Raw genomic sequence first — 17,051 nt, 5'->3', positions numbered from 1 at the left:
TGGAGGGGTAAAGGTTGAGAGGAAATCACAGTTTTTCAGGTTTTCATGAGGTTTTGTTAAGTTCTACAAGTTCTGGGCTTTGGTTAAGTAGATCCAAAGCACCTTTCTTACTTTTTCCTAGGGCTGGGTTGAAGGAAAGGGTCCTTGGCAAGAGGGCTCAGAAAATCCCCATGCAGCTGGACAGACTAGGGTGTGTCAGGAGGTTCATCCTGACTGGTAACAGCCTATCAGTAATTCTTTCTTGGTGACCCCTTGTAAAGTAGGGGTCCTCCAGGAGGAAAGGTTATCCCTCTTCCCAGTCTGCAAGAGCTCTGTTGCTGGAGGCCTCCTCAGTGCAGCAGCTGTCAGTGGTCTGATGGTGGTAGGGAGAAAAAAGGTAAGGGTAGATCGAGAGAAGTCTTGGCTCCCTGGGATCCAAAGCCCCCCTGTACCCTGGCACACCCCACAAATGGGAGAAAAATTAGGCCAGCCCTAGAGCTAGTGTACTGAATTCCTCTCCCCTAGGAACCAATGGAAGGGAAACTTTTAAAAAACAAAATCAAAATCAGCAAGCAAAATAGAAATAAAAAGGAATATCTCCACACACCTTCTGCCCTGATCAGCATGAGCCTGTCAGGACTCTGCCACTGACTTTACTCCACCCCCAAACCACCATAGGATCACCCTGCCTATCTCTTCCCCACAAGTCAGACTTCCTCTTCACTCAAGAGATATAGGGCTTTTCTACACAAGGTGTTTATCATGTGCTCCTCATTACCTACTCATAATTGTTTATGGGTTCTTTAGATGATGTTGTGATCCTCCAGTTTCACTTATGTTTTTGAATAACACTTTTGGCAAGTATTTTTAGAGCAGGGAAAATGTATATTATTTCTGAAAGCAAATGAAAACCCTTTTTCACTTGTGTATTTGTGTTATTCCACTGTATCACAGTGCCATCTAGAGGTTATGTGTCTAATGAGCACTCTCAGCAAATTTTTCTGAGCAGAGAAAATGTGGCATTTAGGAAGCAATCCTATGGCCACTAGACAGCAGCAAGATGGCCATAGGATATACCATTTTCTGGGAACTGACTTCGGAGCCCATGCTCCGAGGTTGGTTCCTGGAGAACCGACCTCCCCCCACTTTCACGCTGCCCCCAAGGCAGCATGGAACGGCCCTGTCCTCCGTGCTTGCAAGAGGAGTGCAGAGCAGCTGGAAAGGGACATGGCTGGGGGCGTTCCAGGGCAGAGAGAGTGTAGCTGCCTGTACGACACATCCCATGTGTCGTACGGCAGCCTCCCTCCCTGCTCCATGCTCCTGCGGCTATACAGCTGCAATTGGCTGTCTATCTGAAAAAGCAGGCCAGCAGAAGTGCAGAGGGAACAATCCCCTCCGTGCTTCTCCTGCCCTGCTTTGGATAGGCGGTCACCTCCAAGTACCGAGGCAGCCGCCTATCTTGATAGGATTGTGCCCTTAGTTGAAAAAGCTAAAGAAACCACTTTTTTAACTTGTGTATTTGTGCTATTCTGCTACACCACACTGCCACCTAGAAGTTTTGTAGCAGAAAAGCAGGAAACAAAATGTTCTTCCTGTACTGTTCAGATCTCAATTCTGCGATGAAAACGAAAGTAGAAACAGTGACTAACAGCCTTTTTGTAGAAAAACTCTATGAGCTTTTCTACATGAGGCTGTTAATCTTCTCAATTAATCTCTATTCTGTAGTGAAACTGGAAGTAGATACAGCAGATTAGCAACCTCATGCAGAAAAGCTCATAAAAGCTTTTCTACACGAGGCTGTTAATTGCTGTACCTACTTTTGGTTTCGTTGCAGAACTGAGATCCGAGCTCTGCACAAAGAGCTTTTCTTTCCTGGATTTCCTTTACATAACCTCTAGGTGGAGCTGTGCTATAGAGGAATATCACAGTCATCAAGTGAGAAATACAGTTTCTTTCACTTTCAGAAATAATATTCCATTTTTCCTGCTCTAACACCCCCCCCCCCCCGGGAAAGTGCTCTTGAAAGACAAAAGCAAAACTGGAGGATTATGATGTCGTCTAAACAACCATGAGTAAAGAATACTGAGCGCACAATAAATGCCTCATGTAGAAAATTATTTTGTTTGTGTTCACGTTGCATACTGCTAGCGTTTGTCCAAATGATGAACAAATGTTTGAAAAATGGGGTTCAGAGACTAGCTTTCCCCAAACTGGTGCCCTCCAGATGTGTTGGACAACAGTTCCCATAATTCCTAGCCAGGATGGCTGAGGATGCTGCGGGTTTGTAGTCCAACACATCTGAAGGGCAGCAGGTTGGAGAGGTCTGTCACAGACCATGTCTGGGACTGGAACACAATCCCCCCCACCCCCGAGGAGCAGTTGCTTATTTTAGCTTTTCAAAATACAACATGTGAGGTAATGGTATAAAACCTGACATAAACAGGACTAGGTGGTGACTCAGTAAACATTCCAAAGATAATCAGTACACTTTATGGCCTTCTAGTATTCTGTACCACAGTGCCACTCCTTATTTACATTGGCTGTGGCTGACACAAGAAAGAGAGCAGGCTTCATTTATCAAGCCACAGACTTAATTTGAAAGTTGGATAGTAATGTAATTTGCAAGTGACATCATAGATAATGTTTTAAATGTAAGTTATAGCTTGAGGTTACATTAACAACCCACCAGCCATATATTATTTGGCACAGGAGACTGCAGCCAAATTTTAATTGGGGAGCAATGATCAGAATGAGATTGAGGAAAGTATCTGGCCTTCCCCCAGGAACTCCCATGGATTATGTTTCACAGGGGCTGCAAGACAAGGCATAGCTGGGGATCTGGTACTGGTGCAAGAAAACAAGAATCAAAAAGGTCCAAAAGCAGATAATATTGGATGCTTCCAGATGGGCGAGGGGGGGCTCCTAATACTGCCAATTGCTATAAGCTAAAATCAGAATTCCCATTGACTGTCTTTAATTCGGGGAGTTCAGCACAGCAGTGGACAATTTGTGCCCTTCTGATGTTTTGTCCTACCACTCCCATTATCATAGCATTATCATTAGCTATGCTGGCTAGGGCTGATGGGAGTTGTAGGCCAAAAACCTGGAGGGCCACAAGTTGCCACCTCTGGTCCAGTACTTTTTTGGTGTGTGCATGTCTGCACAGTGTGTGCAACATAGCCAAGTCCCCTCTCCTTTCCCATCCCCTTATGGTCACCATGCACCCTTTCTCCTGACATTCTGAAGTTGGCGCTTCTCAGCATCATTTCAACACTCAAGTTTGAAATTGACTAGAAAAATCAAACAGGCGAGTTTCCTAGCCAGGTTGTGGAACTTCTGTGAAAAAGTCAGGATTTACAGCCCTGCTATAGTACCCGCGTTTACTTAGAAGTAAGACTACTGTCCACTTGCTTTGTGCTACAGTCACCAGTGTTTTGTTTTGCTTTTTTTTAAAGAAAAATCACACACACACAGGTGATAAACTGGTACTGGGATGGACCCAGTTCAAACTGTCAGGAAAGGGGTGTGTGGTGGCCATGAAGGGTTGGGAAAGGGGAGGAGACGACATCACGCACATTTTTCTCCCTCTCTCATAATGCTAGAACCCAGGGGTCATCCTATGAAACTGATTGGTGGGAGATTCAGGACAGATAAAAGGAAGTACTTCTTCACACAGCGCTTACGTGAACTATGGAATTTGCTACCACAGAATGTAGTGATGACCACCAACATGACTAGTTATAAAAGGTGATTAGACAAAATCATGGCAGATAAAGCTATTACCTCCAGTATCAGAGGCAGTATGCCTTTGTATACCCATCTCTGAGGAGCACAAATGAGAAGGTGTTGTTGCACTCATGTCCTACTTGTAGTCTTTCCACAAGTAGCTGGCTGGCCACTGTGTAAACAGAATGCTGGACTAGATGAACGCACATTAGTCCAGAATGGTGGATTAGGTTTGATTCAGTATGGCTCTTCTGTTCTTATTATGTGTGGATGAAACACGGTGAAATGCACACACTCAAAAAGTACTAGACCCCCTGAAGTATCGACAGTCGATGTGAATTCTGTGTTTAGCTTATAGCAGAAGAGCAATGATTGGCAGCCACAGGAGCCCTCCATCTGGAAGCAGCCTCAGACTCTCCATGGACAGTTATCACTCTTACAGAAGTTTGCCGCTTATCGCCGTCTCTTTCCTGTTAAAAATGTGTAGTTCCTGACTGCTGTGCATTTTAGTATCCACTGATGAAAAGTTACAACTCTCTGTATCTTTCAGCATGTAAGTAAAGCTAATTTTCCTGGAGTGATTTATATGATAGGTTCATTTACAAACAACAGTAGGCTAGATTAGATCGCTTGGCAAGAGAATTTTGGATATTCCACTAGCGCTCAGCAGGTAATCCAATGAGCACTGAAAATGGGACTGAAGTCTCAACATCTCATTTCTCTGTGGTATGTGTCAGCTAGTTAGGAGAGCCAAAGCAACTGAAGGTGAAAGGAGGATTGTTTTGGTCTGTTACTAAACAAGTACAGAAAGGAAGTCCACACTAAAGGAGAAAAAGCTGCCATGTTGAAAAATTCTAGCTGTGCAAACCATATCGGTTGCTTGCTATACTAGCAAACTTTAGATTCCACACATAAAGTACAATCACGGTGATGTGATTAAACATTCTAGCCAATTAAATGGTATAGATTGTTGTGATACTAGCAGAAGTGAAACACAATTCCCTTTGTGACACAGTTCTATTGAGGACATCACATCCCCAGTAGTGTATTAGCCCAGCTAGAGAAGTTAATCCAGATTTGGACCCTTTCCTTGAGTCTTAGGCCAAGTTTGCAACACTCGTGATCTCATACACTCATCCCCCCAGACCTCAGAGCACTCTCCTTGGCCTTTCTCACTTCCATCTCTGTGTTCTCCTCCCTTCCTTCAAGTATGGCTGATGATAGCCTACTCAGAAGCCCCAGCAGTTATTGGATTCCCCTTGAGCCTAACATGTTTGTTGCTGTTTGCCTGAATATAAAAACACTTGTTTTCTACTATTTCTCCATAATAAAATGATAGCAGTATTAAGATTTATTGAAAGGTTTTCTCAGAGCACATTGGTAATCTGAGACATTTACTTGTCTTTTCCTCACTCTCTTTTATTTTATTCACAGTGCACGGTAAACTGTGATTTATATTCTCCTGTTTTGTTGAGCCTGGTAGGTTGCTGTATTTTTGCTTAATTTCTTCTGGACACAGATTCTTTGTAGCTGTACATAAATATCTTTTGTATATTATCTGCAAAACTACCCAAAGGACTTCAGATATAAAAGAGCTGATGAAAGTTGTCTCTTTAATCAGATCTCATCCACTGTAATAAGTCAAATATCCTCCTTGTTTCTGTAAAATGATAAATGAACATATTTATCAACCAGCTGCCTCAGCTGTTGGTTGAACGTCCGCTAGCTGACTTTACAAACAAGAGAAACATTAAACATGAGGAAAAAAAGAAATATACTACTGATAGCTCTAAGTCTTTCCCAAATAGTTTTTTTATAAACATCAATATAATTTACCACTTGGGACAAATATCATTCTGCAACTTCTAAAATAGGGTCTAATTTCAGTGGCAACAGTAGCCCAAATAACTGGGTGTGTTTTGTGGATGTTATCACACTTGATATAAACAGGTAAGAACCTTAAAAGATGGGTTTCCAGAACTGTTCTCCAATATCAACCCATGTTTCCATATGGCCATAATCCCATCAAGAATTATTCACCACACCAAAAAAAAAAGAAAATGGGATTCTAGGTTTTTATTTAGCCCAAATGGTTCCACTAACAATTCAGGTTCAAATCAGGAACATGGGACCTGTTGTAGTGTGGCAGCTTCCAGACCACACCCACTAGCTTTTGAAGGAAGGAAATCATGTAGTTAGGTTGTTGATGTGGTTACTGTCTCATAACCACCTTCCCCTGTATGAACCTGCCCAGGTATTGAGAGCTTCAGGGAAAGCCACCATTGGAGGCATGTTTGGTGGGGCTGGTCACTTATGAATCACCAAAAAAAGAAGAAATGCATCACCAAAAAATGAGGACAAAAGAGGACAGTGATTTGCATAACATTTGCATATGCTAATTTATATGTACAGATGCGAATGTAAAAATAATTATTATATTTTATAATCGTTATGAAGTATTATAAAGTATACATTATAATTATAATTTAAATAAAAATACAGGCCATTTCACCATAAAGCGGAAGACTGTGGCCAAGTGACCTGTGTACCTGCCTGTTTGGTCACTCCCAGGTGCCAGCTGTGGATGGGCAGCAGCTCTTATGGTCCTGGAACTGGGCAGGATTGTTCTTCAAACAGAGGACAGCCCTCTGGCAGCCCTTTAAATAGAGGACAGTAAAAGAGGACGCCTGGCCACCCTACCTCTCGGTGGACTCCCCCAGGTTCTGGAACTCTCTGCTGAGGGAGGCTAGGTACGCCCCCTCTCTGTTATCCTTCCGTCGGAAGACAGACGTTTTTATTCAGGCAGACCTTTGGCATATGAGCTGGTTTGCTGCTGAAGGATTTTTTTAATGGGCTGATGCTGCTTATACCTTTGATTGTTGTGTTTTTATTATGTTTTAATGTATTTGTTTTTCTGCTATGTTTTAATTAAGATTTTGTTTTAATTCTGTTTTTATTGTTAACTGCCTTGAGTGCCATTCTTTGACAGAAAAGTGGAAGATAAAATAACTTAATAAATATCTGGCCCCATCCTTTTTTAATGCAAAAATTCTATTACTTGTATGTTAAGACCTCCAGTGCTCCCAGATGAGGCTTGTATTATGCAGTTGCCCTGCCTCGTTCACAGAATTGTATGGGGCTTCCAGCTGTCATCTTCCACTTATAACTCTCTTATGTTTTCCTCAAGGTTTTTCTTTTATCATGTACTTGTCATTCCCTACTTATGGTTGTTTACAGGTTCTGTATTATTATTATTATTATTATTATTATTATTATTATAGTTCTATACCACCCCATAGCTGAAGCTCTCTGGGCAGTTTACAGATGTTTAGATGCAATGTTATGATCCTCAAGTTTTGCTTCTGTATCTAACCAGCACTTTCAGTGACTTTTTTTAGAGCAGAGGAAATCCAGCATTTAATTGTGAAAGAGAAAGAAACCGCTTTTCTCACTTGTCTATTTGCCCTATTCCACTATATCACAGTGCCACCTAGAGGTTATGTAGCAGAAAAGTGGAAAGGAAACACTCTTTGTGTAGTGCTCAGATCTCAATTCTGCGATGAAACCGAAAGTGGATACAGCAGATTAACAACCTCATGTAGAAAAGCTCTCAGCTCTTGTTCTATCTTTTTTTCTTCTTTTTTTCTTCCACAGAAAATCTGTAAAGGGGGAATAGATGGGATAGCTGGACAGTAACTTTTGATTAGCCGTGCTAGGAGTCTTCCATCTGGAAGTACCCCTTGTCAATGTGGTCTTTTATAAACTCTCCAGGGATTTTCTGTAATATAAACTGGGGAATACACCGCAGTGCTCTAACCAGCCTTGAAATAATTTCACTATGACTATTGAAGAATATTCCCGACTGAAGAATATTCCCGACTGAAGAATATTCCCGACTGTCTTTTTAAAATATGATAGTTGTTTTTTGGATACCATATAGAAAACAACTTAGGGCGCAATCCTATGGGGATAGGTGGCGGCCTCCGAACGCAGAGGCAACCGCCTATCCAACGCAGGGCAGGAGAAGCACAGAGGGGATCATTCCCTCTGTGCTCCTCCTGCCCTGCATTTGTGACTAGACAGCCAATTTCTGCTGTCTAGCTGTGGGAAGGCGGAGTGGAGGAGGAGGCTGCTGGTACAACACATAGGATGTGTTGTACAGGCATTTCTGCCTTCCCTGACATGGAACAACCCTTGGAATGCCCCCATTTTGGCCACTCCGCATTCCTCTTCTGAGTGTGGAGCACAGGGCCATTCCACGCTGCCTGCGAGGCAGCCTGGGAGGGGGGGAAGGTCGGTTTTCCAGGAACCGATGTGGGAATGTGGGCTCCGAGGTCAGTACCCAGAAAACCAGATATCTGTCAGGGTGGACACTGAACCCATAGAATCCCAGAGTAGTTCTGATTCTGAGGAAGAGCAGCCGCTCCTGGGAGAGGAGCGCACTCATTCTTCCCAGGGCCAACAGCTGGCAGAGATTCCTCCCACCGGCATTCCTGACATAGATAGCGGTCCCGGGAGTGAGAGAGTGCGGGAAGAGGGCTTGCTGGACGCACGACGCCAACGCAGGGAGCGGCGCCAAATGGAGGGCGCGGAAAGGAGGCGTAGTGCCCGGTTGGCACACAAACAATGGTTGCGCCCAGAGGATCCAAGGGAAAAGGGGAGGGACTCTCCTTAGCCCATAAGTTCAGGGTCTGCCAGTGATTCTCCTTCAAACGGGGACCAACTGTTCCAACTTAGGGCATAGGTACTCTGCTGTTCATAGCTAGTTGCTAACAGTAGAGTTGTTAAGTTGTAAAAGAGGAATAAAGCTTTGAAAATTATCCCTTTGTCTGTGTCTGGACTTGGCTACTGGATTAGACTGAAAGAGGCCGCCAAGGAGCCCTTGACAATATCCTTCGGCTGTCTAGCCACTGACTAGCAGCCATAGGATTGCTCCCCCCAAGCAGTAGTTTAAAAGTTTAATAAATAAATGCTATCATTGATCTCAGGCAACAACAACATTTTGATATTAGACATCCCTTATTGTGGTTTATGGTTCCTACTTCCCTGAGCAGCAGGAGGTTTCAGGAGCAGCTTCATTTCCTTGGGAAGAGAGAGCGGTGGAGACCCTCAGTGCTTATTGCAACAAACTGCCCATATACACACCCTCACGTTGAGCAGACGGGAAGCAAGTAGGGAGGTGAGTAGTGCTAGTTCCAAAGCAACACCAGTTCAGCACCTCGGTATGTTCACAAGCTGCTCCTGCCAGGAAGAAATGTTTCGGCATCCACTTCCAGCCAGCTCCAAAGTTAACACTTTTCTCTCTCTCCCTCTCTTTTCTCTCCACATTCAAAGTGCAAGCATTTAAGCCCTCACTCGAGCGGATACAGGCATCGTGTTACACAAATCCCAGTAGCTTAGTGTACTTTCTGGCCAGGGAAAACCATTATTTGGTATCCTATTGTCCACTTTGAATGCCGGAACGTACAGAAACAAGAGAGAAAGAGGTGGTTGGAACCAGATACGTTAGGTGCACTTAGTTGCCTCTGAAATCAATGGGACTTGGAGAGCAATCCTATGGTCCCTGGGGGAGCACCCAAGGGACCATAGGATTGTTTGGAGTCCCCCTGACCTTGGGAGGGGGACTCAAAGTTCTGATCCCCTTGCAGCCGCTGCAGAAAGAACCACACCAGCTGCTTCCCAAGGTTGGAAATGTGCCCTTGGAGGGGGAGAAAAAGGGGTGTTTCAGTGGGCAGGGAGAGGAGGGGGAGGGCAGGATGCAAGAAATCCTATTGCCTCTCTAGCCCCAGCCCAATCCCCAGCAGTGCACTGTCTTTAGATGAGCTCAAAGGCCTCTCTAGGGGATAATTTTGTAAAAGTAGGATGGAGAGGCGAAAATCACCTCCGTCTTTCCTCCTGCGGTGTCAGCAACACCTCGGTAGGGTACTTGGAAACCTCTGCGATCACAGACTCCCTTTTTAATAAGTTAAATCATTACCAGTTTGTCCCATTGATTTCTATGTGCAACTACCTTAGGGTTCTTTGTGTTCATTTCTGCATTGCAGTTTGGTCATATGTTAGATATACCTGGAGATAACTGAAGCTTAACACAAGGTTGTTTTATCTCTTACATGTTTCAGAATGTAGGAGGGAATGTCCTTTCCCCTTTTCTTTTATGCAGTTACCAGTCACATGGTATGGATCTCAGATTTTGTATATGTACAAATTACTGGTAAATTGATTGTTTATTTGTCCTTGTTTATTTGATTATTTGGGTATGGCATATTATCTCAGGTATCTCAGAGCTTGTGAATTTTTCTCTTCAAGTTCCATGTAGGAATTCAAACTTCATGTTAATTTTGTTTTAGTAAGGGCTGCAATGATGGTTTATCTTTATATATTTTGTCCCCACTAAAGAGGACCAGATTGATTGAAATGCATTGGGATATTAGTATTGTGTATCTGTACAGCCTTGGATTTAGAAATTAGTATTGTGACTATGCACAGCCTATGTATGTGATATTTTCCCCTAACCTATTCTGTTTTTGTGGTTGTTAAGTGGTTAAGGATAAACCAGTTTATTGGTGTTTGCCCTTTTCACTTGTAAGAAAAAAGTGGTTCAGGCGAAGACATGTAAGACAGATGCACAAGTACATGGACTATTATGTATATAAATCACATTGAATTCACATTGATGAATGTAATGTAATGCATGTAATTTATATACATGACGTGTCATTTACATTTATGGAAATAGTGTAGAGCTGCACGCAGATGGCCTCTCAAAATCCTCCTCCCTATTTATGGGCAGAGAATTGCAGGGACAATTTCATCACTTTTTTTCCAGTGGGAGGAGAAATTCTCCAATAGTTTTGCCCAGGTACGACTCACCATTGGCAGGGGCTGCAGCACAGTTTCTTTCCTTTTTCCTGAGGGCTTTTGTTTTATTGTGCTGTCACTGAAAGTGGCAACAGCATGAACTGTGTTGGTGGTCTGGCCCCCCATTTTGCATCCTCCACAATTCCCCATACCTAACATTGTTCTGGGGCATTGTGGGGAAGAGAGAGAAGACAGCCACCACCCAAAAAATGGTGAAGAAAATTTGGAGAAAATTCTGCCAAGTGGCCTTTTATTTCTATGGGGGTAAGAAAAGAAACACCTTCATGGATCACTGCCTTGTTGTGGTGAAGGGGCTTGCGTAACTCAGTGAAGCCATAAGCTATGCCATGCAGGGCCACCCAAGATGGATAGGTCATAGTGGAGAGTTCTGACAAAATGTGGTCCACTGGAGAAGGAAATGGCAACCCACTCCAGTATTCTTGCCAAGAAAACCCCATGGAATGTATCACAAGGCTAAAAGAGATGACGCCGGAAGATGAGCCCCTCAGGTCAGAAGGTGTCCAATATACTACTGGGGAAGAGCAGAGGGAATTTCCAAGTAGTGCCAGAAAGAGTGAAGCGTCTGGGCCAAAGCTGAAAGGCTAATCAGCTGTGGATGTGTCTGGTGGTGAAAAGAAAATCCGATGCTGTAAAGAACAATATTGTTTAGGAACATGGAAAGTAAGATAAATGAATCAAGGTAAGCTGGAGGTGGTCAAACATGAGATGGCAAGATTGAACATCGACATCTTGGGAATCAGCGAACTAAAATGGACAAGCATGGGCAGATTTAATTCAGGTGACCATTATATCTACTACCGTGGGCAAGAATCCCTTAGAAGAAATGGAGTAGCACTCATAGTCAACAAAAGGGTGGGAAAAGCAGTACTGGGGTACAATCTCAAAAATGATAGAATGATCTCAGTACGAATCCAAGGCAAGCCATTCAACATCACAGTAATTCAAATCTATGCCCAACCACTGAGGCCGAAGAAGCTGAGGTTGATCGGTTCTATGAAGACCTACAACACCTTCTAGAACTAACATCAAAAAAAGATGTCCTTTTCATCATAAGGGATTGGAATGCCAAAGTAGGAAGTAAAGAAATAACCGGGATAACAGGCAAGCATGGCCTTGGTGTACAAAATGAAGCAGGACAAAGGCTAATGTTTTACCAAGAGAATTTACCAAGAGTTTTGCCAAGAGAACACGCTGATCATAGCAAACACTCTTTTCCAACAGCACAAGAGGCGACTCTACACATGGACATCACCAGATGGTCAATATCGAAATCAGATTGATTATGTCCTTTGCAGCCAAAGATGGAGAAGCTCTATACAGTCAGTAAAAACAAGACCTGGAGCTGACTGTGGCTCAGATCATGAGCTGCTTCTTGCAAAATTTCGGCTTAAATTGAAGAACGTCGGGAAAACCACTAAATCATTCAGGTATGACCTCAATCATATCCCTTATGAATATACAGTGGAAGTGAGGAATAGATTTAAGGGATTAGACCTGATAGACAGAGTACCTGAGGAACTATGGATGGAGGTCCATAACATTGTTCAGGAGGCAGCAACTCAATCCATCCCAAAGAAAAAGAAATGCAAGAAAGCCAAGTGGCTGTCTGATGAGGCTTTACAAGTAGCTGAGGAAAGAAGGGAAGCGAAAAGCAAGGGAGAAAGGGGAAGATATATCCAACTGAATGCAGAGTTCCAGAGAATAGCAAGGAGAGACAAGAAGGCCTTCTTAAATGAACAATACAAAGAAATCAAGGAAAACAACAGAATGGGAAAGACTAGAGATCTTTTCAAGAAAATCGGAGATCTCAAGGGAACATTTTGTGCAAAGACGGGCATGATAAAGGACAAAGAAGGCAGGGACCTGACAGAAGCAGATGAGATTAAGAAGAAGTGGAAAGAATACACAGAAGAACTATACAAGAAATATCTTAATGTCCCTGATAGCCATGATAGTGTGGTCACTGAACTTGAGCCGGACATCATACAGAGTGAAGTCAAGTGGGCCTTAGGAAGCATTACTAACAACAAAGCTAGCGGAGATGACAGTCTTCCAGCTGAGCTATTTAAAATCCTAAAATATGATGCTGTTAAAGTGCTGCACTCAATATGCCAACAAATTTGGAACACTCAACAGTGGCCACAAGACTGGAAAAGGTCAGTTTACATTCCAATTCCAAAGAAGGGCAACACCAAAGAGTGTTCAAACTACCGTACAATTGCGCTCATTTCACATGCTAGCAAGGTTATGCTCAAAATCCTACAAGCTAGGCTTCAGCAGTATGTGAACAGAGAACTACTGGAAGTACAAGCTGGGTTTTGAAGAGGCAGAGGAACTAGAGATCAAATCGCCAACATTCACTGGATCATGGAGAAAGCAAGAGAATTCCAGAAAAACATCTATTTCTGCTTCATTGACTACGCTAAAGCCTTTGATTGTGTGGATCACAACAAGCTGTGGCAAATTCTTAAAGAGATGGGAGTACCAGACCACCTTACCTGTCTCCTGAGAAACCTGTACGAGGGCCAAGAAGCAACAGTAAGAACCAGACATGGAACAACCGATTGGTTCAAAATTGGGAAAGGAGTACGACAAGGCTGCATATTGTCGCCCTGCTTATTTAACTTATATGCAGAGTACATCATGAGACATGCCGGGTTGGATGAATCATAGGTCGGAATTAAGATTGCCAGGAGAATGATCAACAACCTCAGATATGCAGACAATACCACCTTAATGGCAGAAAGTGAAGAGGATATAAAGAGCCTCTTGATGAGGGTGAAAGAGAAGAGTGCAAAAGCTGGTTTGAAACTCAACATTAAAAAAACTAAGATCATGGCATCTGGCCCCATCACTTCCTGGCATATAGAAGGGGAAGAAATGGAAGCAGTGACAGATTTTACTTTCTTGGGCTCCAAGATCACTGCAGACGGTGACTGTAGCCATGAAATTAAAGGACGCTTGCTCCTTGGGAGGAAAGCTATGGCAAACCTAGACAGCATAGTAAGAAGCAGAGACATCACCTTGCTGACAAAGGTCCATATAATCAAAGCTATGGTTTTCCCAGTAGCAGTGTATAGCTGTGAGAGCTGGACTATAAGGAAGGCTGAGCGTCGAAGAATTGATGCCTTCGAACTGTGGTGCTAGAGAAGACTCTTACAAGTCCCCTGGACTGCAAGGAGGTCAAATCAGTCCATCCTAAAGGAAATCAACCCTGACTGCTCATTGGAAGGACAGATACTGAAGCTGAAGCGCAAATATTTTGACCACCTAATGCGAAGAGAAAAGTCACTGGAAAAGACCCTGATGCTGGGAAAGACTGAAGGCAAAAGGAGAAGGGGACGGCAGAGGATGAGATGGCTAGATAGCATCACCGATGCAATGAATATGAATTTGAGCACACTCCGGGAGAGAGCGGAGGACAGGAAGGCCTGGCATGCTATGGTCCATGGGGCCACGAAGAGTCGGACACGACTAAACTACTGAACAACAACAACAAGAAAAGAAAAATCTCAGAACTTCAGAAGAATATTTTCTGAGAAATGTTGTCTTAACTCCAGTTGTCATTCTTCAGGGTTCAGCACCTTCCCTGTGGTCTTCCAACTGTTAAGTTTCTCTGGGGTGATTGTGGGTACATCTTGTCTCTAATGCAGATGTTTATATTACCATTACTTCCCTGAAAGCCCTTCAACAGGTATGAAGGGTGCAGTGTTCTGTCCAGTTCCAGAGAAGATGTGGAGCTAGTGCTCTGCCAAAATCTGTCCCCCAATTTCCTAAAAATGTTGTTCTCCCATGAAAGAAGCTTTCATTTTTCTGCCTCATTCTGAGGGCATTTTATAATTTATTCTGAATTTCTTTGGGTGGTGTTTTTGAACTTACCTAATCTTCTTACCTAAAGAGGTGATTGAAGGGTGCTGTGCTTTTTTTCCTTTCTATTACATCTCTCCCCATTGCTTTGAAGTTTCCCAGGCTGCCTGCACTTCCTGATCTGGAAAAGCCCTCGGGGAACAGTTACCTCATGATATCTTCCCTTGGGCTTCAATTGAAGTGCAGGAAGCCAAGGAGGCTACAGCTGCCAGAGAGACGATTGTACCATGAAAAACAGGACACACTCTCACACATACTACTTGGCCACCTTGTAAGTAAAGTAAGCATAAGAACCCCAAACGGAACCTATGAGCATTTTTATGACATTTTCTTCTCCGTTGAATTTCTTTTTGAAGGCAATTTCTTTTCTATCAAATGGAAAGAGAACGGTCAAAAAATGTGGGAGAAATTTTTGGCACAGCACTAAAATAGCGGTTTTAAGTTTTACAGCATAATGTCTGTAAGAACATTGGGTTGGATCTAATGGTGTCATTCCACTGACAGAACTGATTCCATAAGCAGAACTGAGAGGAGGCAAACAGCCTCCCAGGCCCCTTAAATCTGCACCTTCCAGAGCTGTTTTTGAGCAGTGCAGAGACTTGCAGGGTGGAAGAGAGAGGGAGATAGTATTGTTGTGCTAGTGAACTTCCGCTAGTGTGATATTGGATTTAACCCATATTTTTGCAATATTTAGGTTGTATAATACGTACTTATATAAAAAACATCAAGATCTAGATATAGTTTAATAAAATTTATATGCAGCAATCAACGTGAATACAATGTTAGTTTGGTTAATTCTGATTGAAAACCTGCTACAATGTAAAGAATACACCAGCCATTGAATAATGGCTGACTGCAGTCCTATACACACTTACTTGGGAAGAAGTTCTATTAAACTCAATGGAGTTTAATTCTTAGTAGGCATGTATAGGATTGCATTGTTAGTCTGTTGTCCTAAATGTGGACTACTCTGCAATTGTCAGACTATTTGCTCTGGACAACTTGTTGGTAGATCTATTTCAGAAGTAAGTTGATTGTGGTCTCACATTGTGAGTAATTTATAGTCACCAATCTCTCTTCACATTTTCCACATTATCTTTTGTTTATTGGGGCACCAGTTTCCTGTGTTGCTACACAGGAAGCACTGCAGAAATTAGACATTAACCAATTGTACATGTTTGATTGTTAGTGTAGTTAAAGGAACTATGCTGAAACAAAGACAGGACATGATCCAACCAAAATTTAGGACTCTTACATTTCATTCAGAGAGATTTACAGTGCAACCCTACGTATGTCTACTTTGACATTAGTCCCATTAAGTTCAATGGGTCTTGCTCTCACATAAGTGGGTATACAGTTGTAGCCTTAACCACATGCTTAACTCTCCCATTGACATCAGTAGGACTTAAGTAATGAACCTTAACCTGAACATGCCCACAATGTTTTGAGCAGTACTGGCTAGCATAATAACTGCCCTATATGTTATCATGCTTTCCCCATTATTGCACAGATACAAATATTTTATATTAAATGGCCTGCATTCAGAGGAAGTTAATTGCACTTAAGTCCCATTGATTTCAGTGGATCCTAAACCTCACTTTCTCTGGACTGGGGCCAATATGTGTGTATTACTACTGTGACTAGACTGCCGTTACCGCCATAGCTATTTAATATTTATTAGGTACCAACAGTGTACTAACAGCTGTAGTAAACACAGATATTATGAAGTCCCTGCTCCAGAGCACTTAAAATCTAAGGGCTGGTCTAGGCAGCTGTGCTTACCTTATATATGATTTAGCTCTGTAGTACTAAACCAGAAATTGGAGAAAAGGTAGCACAGGAAAGATGTGTTTCATGAAGGCTTTGCATAGCCCACTCTTTTGGACTGAGTCAGGGCTTCTTCACATGGAGCTTTTATCCTGCTATTGAGATTGGTTACTCATGGAAGTTTGCAAGCCCTTTAGATGATGTTGTTAACCTCCTGCACTAAATGAACTTTATTCAATTTTTTAAAAGATTGGAGATAATGAGCTATCAAATTACCCCACTTGTGTTCCGCTTGAGTCCCTCTGTGAAAAAGAAAAAGCCGCAAGAGGAGGAGCTAGACCAATGAAACACATGGAAGACTCAGATAAGGGGGAGAAGGAGGGGGAAAGGGGAGGGGGAAAGAAGCACGTGTAAAGGGAGTCCATCATGACCCTGTGTTTAAAATGGAAGCAGAATGCCCTGTTTTAAATGTGGGATTCTAGGCTGGTGTAGAGATGCTCTATAGACCAGAAGGGATCCCATATGGATTGTTGGTGACAGATGCTCTGAATCACAACACCTGTCACTCAGAACCTAGAACTATGTAAGTTGGAAACACCCAGAAACTTATTTTCATGACCCTTTTCACTTAGAGGGATGTTGGTTTCCTGTTGCGTGACGACTGTTGAAACAATAGTGAAGTTGTCCTCTGCATGATATATTCAGCTTTCCACTGGAAGCAATATCCAGGAATGTAATTTATCGTCTGTACCTGGTTACAGGGCAGTGACCTCTTTTGAATGAGAGAAACTTAATAACATTATAACTTGTAGTAGTGTACTGTAGGGGCAGGG

Source organism: Heloderma suspectum, chromosome 1 (genome assembly GCF_057233095.1).
Source record: "Heloderma suspectum isolate Gila_16-S chromosome 1, 16-S_ref, whole genome shotgun sequence".
In the NCBI taxonomy this organism is placed as follows: domain Eukaryota; kingdom Metazoa; phylum Chordata; class Lepidosauria; order Squamata; family Helodermatidae; genus Heloderma; species Heloderma suspectum.
This window is presented reverse-complemented; position numbering follows the sequence as displayed.